The sequence below is a fragment of the Mus pahari genome, chromosome 4 (assembly GCF_900095145.1).
Source record: "Mus pahari chromosome 4, PAHARI_EIJ_v1.1, whole genome shotgun sequence".
NCBI classification, from domain to species: Eukaryota; Metazoa; Chordata; class Mammalia; order Rodentia; family Muridae; genus Mus; species Mus pahari.
The window spans coordinates 92094635-92107076 of NC_034593.1; the positions used below are offsets into that span (position 1 = coordinate 92094635).

At 44.3% G+C, this 12442-nt stretch overlaps 1 pseudogene; it reads left to right on the forward strand.

Annotated features, from left to right (window-relative positions):
* Window positions 1-6180: 6180 nt before the first annotated feature.
* Window positions 6181-7185, forward strand: LOC110320058 (annotated as a pseudogene).
* Window positions 7186-12442: the final 5257 nt, after the last annotated feature.

A 12442-nucleotide genomic window follows, 5' to 3' on the forward strand; every position in this document is an offset into this window, starting at 1 on the left:
ACATAAACAATAAGCTTGGCTGGGTGAGATCTTGCCCTGATAACACCGTTCCCTTCATTCCATTTAATGTACTTGAACACAGGATTTCTCTCCATTCCACTTCCTGGTACCACTTTACCCTTTCCTTTCCAAGCTTGCTTCATCTGATCAACAGACTCTTCATAAGAGTGAACCACAGGAAAGAGTTCAGACTAGGCTTTGAGATCTCCTTTCTCAATGGAACCAGTATGAGGAACCACCTTTGCCTCAGGCAGACTCCTCAGAAAAGGGCAAAACCCAGCCATATTCCTAACCAAAATATCATAAGAATGATCTCCATACAACATACTGAAATTTCTCTCCTCTGAAACCTCTTGAGCCAAGCCCCCAGAGTTCAAATCACCCTTGGCAGCAATGTCTTTCACATTCCTACTAGCATGGCCCATTAAGCCCCACATAAAACATTTCACTGCTCTCCAAATCCAAAGTCTCAAAAATCCACATTCCTCAAAACAAAACAAAACAAAACAAAAGCCCCAACAACAACAACAACAACAAAAACCAAAACCACCACCACCACCAATAACAACAACAAAAATCATGGTCAGGCCTGTACCACAGCAGTACTCAAGTACCTGGTACCAACTTTTGTCTTATTTTGGGTTTTACTGCTGTGAAAAGACATCATGACCAAGGAAATTCTTATAAAGAAAAACATTTAACTGGGAATATCTTACAGTTTCAGAAGTTCATCATCATGGTGGGAACCCTGGCAGCATGCAGGAAGACAAGGTACTGAAAGAGTCAAGACTTCTACATCTTGACCTGAAAGCAGCCAGGAAGAGGGACTGTCTTCCATAGGGAGCCAGGAGTAGACTCTCTTCCACACAGGGTAGGGCCTGAGCGTAGGAGTCTTAAAGCCCACCTCTACAGTGCCGTGCTTCCTCCAACAAGGTCACACATACTTCAACAAGGTCACACCTCCTCATAGTGCTACTCCCTGGGCCAAGCATATTCGAACTATCACAAATATGAAGTAGTTGGATGTCATTTACAATGAAGATTGAAACTTATCAAAGCCAATTTCCTCTTGGTGAGACATCAGATTTTGTAAATTTATTTTTAGTTTTCATTTTCTCTGTTACAACAACCTGACACTATTGGGAGGTAGAACCTGGTTGGTTGAAGTAGGACACTGAGGATGTATCTGGACCTATGTTCCTGCCCCTCCCACTTTTTTTTTTTTTTTTTTTTTTTTTTTTGCTTTTCGAGACAGGGTTTTTCTGTATAGCCCTGGCTGTCCCGGAACTCACTTGGTAGACCAGGCTGGCCTCGAACTCAGAAATCCACCTGCCTCTGCCTCCCGAGTGATGGGATTAAAGGCGTGCGCCACCACGCCTGGCATCCCTCCCACTTTTTGATTACTGTCTGTCACAAGTGGGTGCCTTACCCTATCACATAGTCTCCAGCCTGGAGCCATAGTAGATACTTAAAAAAAAACACTTTTATTAAGAAGGGCCATCTCCTCATATGGACCTACAGAGTAGCTGAAGGCAGGAGAAGAGCCTGACATTCGTGCCTTTGTTTTTCATCTCTCTACTCCTCCTTTGGTTGCTGACTTATGGCTGCCTGCCAGCACATTCACTCAAGCAACGTGTATCCAGAAACCAATGATACCTAATCTATCTCACCACCTGACAAGCTTAAAGACACAAAGGTAAGATCAATGGAGGCTTTTTATGGTCAGTTTCTTATAATGTCCTAGTCAAAAATCCCCTGAAGGCACTCAAAGCTCTCCAGGAGCTGTCCAAAACCTGTGCTTACCCTGGATTGCAAAAACAGCCACAGCTCTCAGAACAGACTGCCCCTGGATGAATCCAGTTATTCATAACGATGATGCTGTATCTTAGAGCACAAAACCATCTCTTGAGAATTACTGTGCCCCTGAAAACATTACCTACTTCTGTGGACAAGAAAACATTGCCTACTTCTGTGGACAAACTTGCAGAACCCACACTCAGACAATGGTCAAACGGACCACATCTTGACTATACCTATTTAAGTCTTCCTCTTGGTCGCAACTCTTCCTCTAACTGAGCTGAAAACTCACACCAGTGCCCTGAAGATGGACTTGGGGTTACCGGGACCTCTGTCTGGACCTCCTCCCAGTGCACATCGATGAACTCACCCATTTTTGGTTTTTCACCATTCCCTCTCTCTTTAATCAGTGTACTGGGGATGAGTGGCCAAGCAGAACCTGAGATTTTGCCCTAAAATTCTCGTGACAAAAGTTTTAAAACTGAGAGATAAATCTTCCATTTAAGCTGTTCTCTCTGGTTTTGTCAAGATGAAGAAGCTGACTACCACACAGAGTGTGAAGTTTTAGACTTCTAGAGTGTCTACCCTAGTCTCCACCTGTGAGATGACACAGTGAAGGTCAGTGTGGATCTCCCCTCCCTTGTGGGTTGTTGTCCACTGGTCCACAAAGGAGCGGGGAGCAGAGATGGTGTGGGTAGGGTTCAGATGGCTGTGAGTACGGACGGATTAACTTCCGGGAACAGCTTTAGGGAGACAGCTCAAGTTTATTAGGGTGAACAAGAGCTATACAGATCTTGGAGAGTAAGTAGGGGTTCCCAGGGTGTGTGTACATTATTGGTTAGGGTGGAGGTGCTGAGTACGCTTCATTTACATAAAGAGGAATCCCAGGAGCTGGCTGGGGGAGTGTTCTTATCAAGAAAGAGGAAGTTGAGCCTGTCTGCGTCATGGGCTACGAGACTTTCCTCGGGTGATATTTTTGGATTAGGGATGGAAAGAGCTGATTGGTCATAACACAGCACCTAATTATCATATGGGCCAGAAGCCAGAGATGGACTTGTGTGCTCTGTTATGCAGTTCTGCACAAGGTCATTCTTGAGACTGGGCCAGGCACCTGCATTCAGGGGACACTCTCCAGACAAAAGTCAAACGGAGAAAGGGGAGCCCCACTGAGAAAGGCAGTCCTTCTTTCGTGCCAAGCTTGGAGAGCCATTCGGTAATGAGGGACTGCCATCTTCATAGCTGGGTTCTCCAACAGGTCAGGGCTACAGTTGGGTTTATAACAGGGTGGGAAGTTGGAAAAACAATCCCAGCTTCCCCACTATCCTCCCAGGGTTTTGTTTTGTTTTGTTTTTTAACTGTTATACAAATTTAACAATTGATATAACACAGATTAGCAGAAGGTAATGATTTAGGAGGCAAATGTGGCAAAATTTATGTCAAGTCAAGAGTTCATAGGGGAAAACAATGAACAGAAAAACCAAATGTTGTACTAATGAGTTTCTTGGAAAACTTTAACGATTAAGCAATGAAATGTGTGAAAAATAAAACAGTCCAAAGTGGAAAAGGTTACACTCGACCTAACGGTGGGTAGTTATTCCAAACGCCAGAGTATGCTGTGTATATTTCTCCTCTGTAAGACAGTATTGTTAGCATTTTGTCTAGACTCTGCCCTACAGTTACCTGGCAACAGTCAGGCATGCCTGACTCACTATAAAAGGGGATGCTCATTTGGGAGGCAGAGGCAGGTGGATTTCTGAGTTCCAGACCAGCCTGTTCTATAAAATGAGTTCCAGGACAAAGAAAACTTGTCTTGAAAAAAGAAAGAAAGAAAGAAAGAAAGAAAGAAAGAAAGAAAGAAAGAAAGAAAGAAAGAAAGACTCTCGCTCCTCCCCCTTTCCCATTCTTCTCCCCCCACTTGTGATTGGCCTCTCCTCCTCCTCCTCCTCCTCCCCCTTCCCCCTCCCCCTCTCCCTCTCTCCCTCTCCCTCTCCTTCTCTCTGTCTCTTCTCTCCTCTCCTCTCTACTCCCCTCCCCATGCCCTGAAGAAACTCTATTCTATACTATACCATTGTGTAGCTGGTCCCTCAGTGGGAAGGGATGCCTCAGCATGGGCCCATGGAGACACCCCGTTCCCCCACACCTGACTATACCTCCACCAAACACATTCCTTCTTTCCTTATCACAACAAGTATACTTGGATGGAAATTGTACACCTAGTCTGGGCTCTTTTTGCAGCTATGTATGGCTTGTGGGAAGTCCAGGTTCACAGCTGGTCAGAGACTGTGTGGACTGAGGAGCTGGCTTCCATTTCAAGTGCAACAGGCAAGAGGACAGCTCTGCTTACCCTTGGACCTGAATGAAACTTGCTAAGAAGGCTGGCAGTGAGAAAAGAGATGCACGGCCACCAAGGTTGCACCGCAGGAGCAAGGCTGAATGGCTAATGTAAACTAACTGTGGGTTATGGAATGGTAGATGGAGTAGTATCCTACATTCATGATGATGTGTTTAGCATTGCTTTTTGGTGAAATAATTGATATAAATAATGTTTTCATACTGTCCTAGGCATTGCTAATATTTGTTTATTAATATCCCCTTAGCTGTCCAATGTCAACTGGCACTGACTTGGAATGGATAGTGATGACAACTAGGAGATCCTGTCAACCTTTAGTAAAAAGGTTTTCATTATATTATGCAAATCAGTAAATATTGTGTAGACTTGGAAAAACATGTTGAGTAATAGCAAAACACAAAAACAAAACAAGTCAAAAAACCCTATAATCTAAAGGTTTTAAAGACCAAAGGTATCCTGAATAGGTAGAAGTGGGTATTTTCAGAAGTCACAAGATTATTGAGTAAAAATCTTAGTGCAGCAGTGGGCTACCTCCCTGTGAGTCATTGGCCAGGAAGGTCCACTGCTGTTGACTGCATGATAAAACTAGATGCTAAATCTTTATTGCTGAATACAACATGTTTTACTTGTAACATTGAGGAATCAGACTGGGATTGAGAAGAAGGGTCTCCCCCTGTTGGTGGTCTTTTATAGTGATAGAAGACACCATATGAGGGATGAGAGAAAACTGTCACCAGTAGTCTTGTGTGAATATGAAAACTATGTGCTGTCAAGATTGGCTTACTGATGCCACAGTGGTATAACTGTTAAGGGTAAAATCAAATGCCTCTCCATTGTATTTAGGGTCCACTCTGCAGGAAGAACTCACTTCTGGTCCTGTAAGCCAGGACAAAAGCTTGTGGCTTGAGAGAACATAGACCACACTAAGAGAAACAGCTGTTATAATTTTGATAGAAAAATATTACATATTCATCATATTGCCTTCTAAAACATTTGTGTTTATATCCATAAATTATTGTTGATATTATTTTTAGCCATAAAGGGAAGATTATTCTTTTGCAATGGTTAATATACTGTACGTATTGCTAAGTACTCCGGTTCCTGAGAATAAATAAATGATGAAGTAGCATAGTGGTCCAATACTTAGCCATAAATGAAAGAAAATAATCAGATATCCATATCATCCCTTTCAAAGCTTCAGAAACACCACAGAAGAAGTGGAAGGAAGGCAAGGATGAGTAAGAAGGGTGAAATACTGTGTTGCAGTTTCCTCCAAATGGAAGCATTGTTTCCTTGAGAGAGGAAGGAATCATAGTACTCTAGAAGTAAACCAACTCACAAGGTTCAGAAAGTTTCTGAAACTTATAAGATGCACATTTAAGGTCCCGCCTAAAAATTATAAAAAGTAGTGAGACTCTCCAGTTGACTACATGCCTGCAGAATGCCAGGGTACAGCCTAGATGAGTTATTACTCACACTGGGGTGGGCTCTTGGCTGCTTTTGAGTCACCAATGCTTCTGTAAGTGACTTGTACATATGCCCCTGTAAGTCGCCTCAATAAACATACTAGTTCACTAAGCTAGACATAGGTGGAATCACTTTTTTGTCTGTCATTAGTGGCTTATCTATGGTGAATACATGCTTGCTCATAGCTCTCTAGGGAAAGTCAAGCAACAGGGTCATTCATCCTTTTTTGTGGTCATTTTCAAATGTTAACACCAGGCATCTCAGGAGCTGCAGAGATGCCTCACGGGTTATGAGCACTTGCTGCTTTTCCAAAGGACCAGCACCCATGTTGAGTGACTCACAATTATCTGTAACTCTAGCTCTAAGGGATATGATGCCCTCTTTGACCTCTATGGGTAGCCACACACACTTGTCACACACACACACACACACACACACACACACACACACACATGCACACTCAAATAAAAATAAAATGTTTTTAAAAGTAAAAAGCATCTCTGCTCCTCCCTGTTCAGAGACAGCCGCATCTTCTTGTGCAGTGCCAGCCTCGTCCTGTAGACAAAATGGTGAAGGTTGGTGTGAATGGATCTTGCTGTTTGGGTGCCTGTTTACCAGGGCTGCTGTCTGCTCTCCACACGGCAATGTGGAGATTGTTGTCATCAATGACCCCTCCATTGACCTCAACTACATGGTCTACATGTTCTAGTATGACTCCACCCATGTCAAGTTCAATGGAACAGTCAAGGCTGAGAATGGGAAACTTGTCATTAACTGGAAGCCCATCACCCTCTTCCAGGAGCAAGACCCTGCTAACATCAAATGGGGTGATGCTGGTGCTGAATATGTTGTGGAGTCTACTGGAGTCTTCACCACCATGGAGAAGGCTGGGGCCCACTTGAAGGATGGAGCCAAAAGGATCATCATCCCTGCCTCTTTTGCCGATACCCCCATGTTCATGATGGGTGTGAACCATGAGAAATATGACAACTCACTCAAGATTGTCAGCAATGCATCCTGCACCACCAACTGCTTAGCTTCCCTGGCCAAGGTTATCCATGACAACTTTGGCATTGTGGAAGGGGTCATGACCATGGTTCATCCCATCACTGCCACTCAGAAGACTGTGGATGGCCCCTCTGGAAAGCTGTGGCGTGATGGCCGTGGGGCTGCCCAGACATCATCCCTGCATCCACTGGTGCTGCCAAGGCTATGGGCAAGGTCATCCCAGAGCTGAACAGGAAGCTCACTGGCATGGTCTTCCGTGTTCCTACCCTAATGTGTCTATCATGGATATGATGTGCCGTCTGGAGAAACCTGCCAAGTATGAAGACATCAAGAAGGTGGTGAAGCAGGCATCTGAGGGCCCACTGAAGGACATCCTGGGCTACACTGAGGGCCAGGTTGTCTCTTGCGACTTCAACAGCAACTCTCGCTCTTCCACCTTTGATGCTGGGGCTGGCATTGCTCTCAATGACAACTTTGTCAAGCTCATTTCATGGTCTGACAACGAATATGTCTACAGCAACAGGGTGGTGGACCTCATGGCCTACATGGCCTCCAAGAAGTAAGAAACCCTGGACCACCCACCCCAGCAAGGACACTGAGAGCAAGAGAGAGGCCTTCAGTTGCTGAGGAGTCCCTATTCCAACTCGGCCCCCAATACTGAGCATCTCCCTCACAATTTCCACCACAGACCCCCATAATAACAGAAGGGGTCTAGGGAGCCCTCCCTACTCTTTTGAATACCATCAATAAAGTTCACTGCACTCCCCAAAAGTAAAAAGCAGGTTTTACTTCCAAAGAATGTATACACATCAAAGAGCTGTATATTAATTAATGAGGAAGGAGCAGAATGTAACATTTTCTTTTTAAAAGAATCTAGCATGTGCATAGATATTTATAGCTACAGAAAATAGTAATACTGAACTAAGTAACAAAATTAATTAGTGACCCAGTATAACCTTTGAGAAGTATCTTTTCTTGTGAACTATTGTTTCTTTATATGAAACAAAAAATATTTGCATTGCAGTCCAATAAGAATAAGAATTTATAAAATCTAATCAGTAGGAAACAGTGATTCTAACACTTATATATGCCTCCAGAAAATGAGCTCATTCTTGGGTGGACCTAAGGGGTACTGTTCCAAGCTGACACCCACAAGGCATGTGGTCATTCTGATCCCTACTTCCAAGTTGTTGGTCTTTTTCCCCTAATGCTATAACAAACAAATGGTCTCAAACACCAGTGTACAGAAATCAATCTCATTTCACTCTTCAGAGGACTCTTAGATTCTTTCCGTCTTCACCCTGATAACCAGGTTATGTTAGTGAACTTTATGTCCCCACCAGGCCAATTTCAGGCAAATATGTATCTAGGTGCTTCTGGAAAGGTACTTTGTGAACTGCTTAATCTCTCCAGCCAATAGACATCAAGTCTAAACAACTGAAAAATCTTGAGGTCCGGAGAGCAGAACTGAAATTCCTTGGAGGGAGAAGTAAATCTGTCTTAAGGCATCACACCAGCTCCAGCTGGAGTGCTGCAGCCTGCTGGCCCTCCCAAAAGACTGCAGACTTCCTGGCTCCCTCAGACACATATGCCAATTCCCAGAAATAAATCTCCAAAGACCCTCGCTCTCTTAACGAGCTCTATTTCTCTCTAGAGAGCCTTGGCTAATGTACTGTCCTTGGGAATACTCTATCCCTCCCTCCTGCCAGCCCGCTGCTTCCTGTGGTACAGTCTTAATGCTGGGCACCCGTCACTTCAGTAACCCATGTTAGGAGTGTCTCCAACTTTAATATGTGCTCTGGAGAAAGAGAGGCTCATTCAGCAGGTCAGGGAAGGTGCTCCTGGGCATTATTTTTTTCAATGACTGCTGCTCTCAACATAATCCCTTCTTCTATTCTTTTTTTTTTTTTGAAGATTTTTAAAAATTAGATATTTTCTTTATTTACATCTCAAATGTTATCCCCTTTCCCAGTTTCCCCTCCGAAAATCCCCTATTCCCCCCCCCCCCGCTCCCCAACCCACCCACTCCTGCTTCCTGGTCCTGGCATTTCCCTATACTGGGGCATAGACCTTTAGAGGACTAAGGGCCTCTCCTTCCATTGATGACCAACTAGGCCATCCTCTGCTATATGTGCAGCTAGAGTCATGAGTCCCACCATGTCCTTTCTTTGGTTGGTTGTTTAGTCCCAGGGAACTCTGGGGGTACTGTTAGTTCATATTGTTGGTCTTCCTCCTAGGCTGCAAACCCCTTCAGCTCCTTGGGTACTTTCTCTAGCTCCTTCATTTAGGACCCTGAGTTCTGTCCAATGGATGATTGTGAGCATCCACTTCTGTATTTGCCAGGAACTGGCAGAGTCTCCCAGGAGACAGCTATATCTGGCTCCTGTCAGCAGGCTCTTGTTGGCATCTGTAATAGTGTCTGGGTTTGGTGGTTGTTTGTGGGATGGATCCCCAGGTGGGGTAGTCTCTGGATGTTCATTCCTTCAGCCTCTGCTCTAAACTTTGTCTCTGTAACTCCTTCCATGGGTCTTTTGTTCCCCCTTCAGAAAATGTGGTACATTTACACAATGGAGTACTGCTCAGCTATTAAAAACAATGAATTTATGAAATTCTTAGACAATGGATGGATCTGGAGGATACCATCCTAAGTGAGGTAACCCAATCACAAAAGAACTCACATGATATGCACTCACTGATAAGTGGATATTAGCCCAGAAACTCAGAATACCTAAGATACAATTTGCAAAACACATGAAACTCAAGGAGAAGGAAGACCAACATGTGGATACCTTTCCTCGATTCTAAACTGCTACCATGTTAGATTCTTCTTCTCCCCATAGCTCTACCTCAGCATTTTTCTTGACTCTCGGGTCTCTGAACTTCAATCTCAGTTAACTGCCAATAGGAAAGTTAAAAACGGTCACCACTCAATTATATAAGGAAGGCAAATCTCACAGGGAGAAATACTTTTGTCTGTTGTATTTCCTGATATTACCAACAATGATGACAAGCAGTAAAATAAGGCTCGGGTACAGTCTAGAGGTTTAGCCCATTGTTATCACGGAGAGAAGCATGGCAGCATGCAGGTGGCCATAGTGTTGGAGAGGGAGCTGAGAGTTCTCCATCTGGATTGGCCGGCAGCAGGAAGAGAATGAGTCACTGGGCCTGGCTTGAGGATCTGAAACCACAAAGCCTACTGACACATCTCCTCCAGCCAAGCCATACCTACTTCACCAAGGCCAGCCCTCCTAATAGTCTTACTCCCCATGGGCCTATGGGACCATTTTAATTCTAACCACCACAGACTGCCTGCTGACAGCCTGCCCTGCCAAGCCTCATCCGCACAAGCTGACTCTTCCTCCTTAAATCTCTCTTTGTATTTCTCCTCCTGACTCTTATCTCTGCAGTTGAACACGGATTGACAGACTCTCCTGTGGGTTTGGTGGCTACCCCGCTACAGGTTAAAGTATTTTTTTCCTTTCTCTTTGCATGAGCGGCAGTACACATGATCTACATAACTATAGGAATGAAGTGATTCATTGTGAGAATAGGGTCATGTGACTTAGGGAGACATTCCATTTTATGCTGCCTTTTAACCTGGTGAATGAAAGCTGATAGTGTAATCTAGTCCACCTCTGACTGTCTGAGACTGAGAAGAGCTGATTGTGTAAAGCCCTGTCTGAGACTGAAGATGGACAACCAAGGATTCTGATGCTGAAGGCAGGAACAGACAGATACCCTGACTGAAGAAAAGAGAGTAAGATGGGCTTGGAAATCCAATCGCTCAGAGTTGGAGGTAGGAGGATTGCAGGGTCAAAGCCAGTCCAAAGTAAGATGTGAATTTCAGCCTAGCCTGGGCTAGACAGTAAGACCTTGTGATGGGTTGAATAAGAATGGACCCCATTACCTCATGTGCTTGAAAGCTTGGTCATCAGGGAGTGGCACTACTCGAGAAGGATTAGGAGGCATGGCCTTACTGGAGTAGATGTGGCCTTTTTGGAGGAAGTGTGTCACTGGAAGAGAACTTTGAAGTTTTAAAAGCCCAAGTCAGGCACAGTGACTCTCTCTTCCTGCTACCTGCAGATGCAGATATAGACACAGAGCTTTGGATCCCTTCTCCAGTACCATGTCTGCCTACATGACGATGATGGACTAAGCCTCTGAAACTGTAAGCCAGCCCCAATTAAATGCTTTCTTTTATAGGAGTTGCCTTGGTCATGGTGTTGTTTCACAGCAATAGAACTCTAATTGAAATAAACCCTGTATATGAGAGATAGAGATAGATAGATAGATAGATAGATAGATAGATAGATAGATAGATAGAGACAGAGAGAGACAGAGAGACAGAGAGAGACAGAGAGACAGAGAGAAAAATGAGGCACTTAAAAGATTGAATGATGTTACCCATGTTACTGTGGGTGATCTTTACTTAACCTGCTGATGCAGCTGAGATTCTCTTTGGGAAACCCCCTTTTAGAAACATTTATAAATGATGTCTCTCCAGCTCTCTGAGCATTCTGCTTAGCCCTGTCAGGCTGACCAGTAAAATTAACTGCCACACTTCTTTACACACAGAAATCTTGGCATAGTGCCCAACCTTAAAGTGAACATCATACAAATGGTAGCTGTGAGTACTTTTCTAGGGCTCAGAACAAATCTATCAAACCCAGAATTTACTTGGGTCTCAGTAGCATTTCAAAGAAATCCTAGCTATTTTTGCCAAACCAAAAATTTTCCCAGACTTAATTGACAGATGATTAACTAAGGGGGTCTAGACCACCACTATTACATGTTTTCAATTTGACACAAGCCTGATTTAAAAATAAGTTTCTCCCAGATATATTTAATTGAATAAATCCCAGCAGGGACCTATATGAAGCAGTTATCTGTCACTTACTGCTGCCTAAGCTTTCAAATATCTCTTCTGAGTTTGATATTTTTCACATTCTGCATTTTCTTTTCTCAGGGGTGATTCTTTTCGTTAGTTAATTTATTCATTTTGCGTCTGATCTCAGTTTCCCCTCCTCCTAGTCCCCTCCCCCACAAACGCATAACTGCGCTCCACTCCTCTTCTCCTGGGAGATGGTGAGGCCTGCCCCGGGTATTACCCCACCTTGGCACATCAAGTCACTGTGGAACTAGGCACACCCTCTCCCACTGAGGCCAGACAAGGTGGCCCAGTGAGGGAAACAGGCAGGTAACAGATTTAGGGACAGCCCTCGCTCCAGTTTTTGGGGGACCAGCATTAAGCCTGAGGTGCACATCTGCTCCATATGTTCAGCCCACGTGTGCACTTTGGTTGGTGGTTCAGGGTGCAGGTTAGTTGCCTCTTGGTCTTCTTATGGAGTTCCTATTCCCCCTGGATCCCTCAGTCCTTCCCCCAACTCTTCCATAAGACTCCCCGAGCTCCATCTAGTGTTTGGCTTTGGGTCTCTACATCTGTTTCAGTCAATGGCTGGTGGAACCTCTCAGAGGACAGTTATGGTAGGCTAAGGGTGATTTTTTTTTTTTTTTTTCCGAGACAGGGTTTCTCTGTGCAGCCCTGGCTGTCCTGAAACTCACTCTGTAGACCAGGCTGGCCTCAAACTCAGAAATCTGCCTGCCTCTGCCTCCCAAGTGCTGGGATTAAAGGCATGTGCCACTGCTGCCTGGCTAAGGGTGAATTTTTAAAAGTCATTTTTTACTAGCCTCCTTTACTGACAAAGGACAGACATATGCCTTGGATCTTAAAGGCCAGATTGCTCTGAACATAATCGAGTTTGGAATGAGTTCCACAAGACAGGCAAGTAATAGTTGTACATGTTTATGTGTCATAATGTG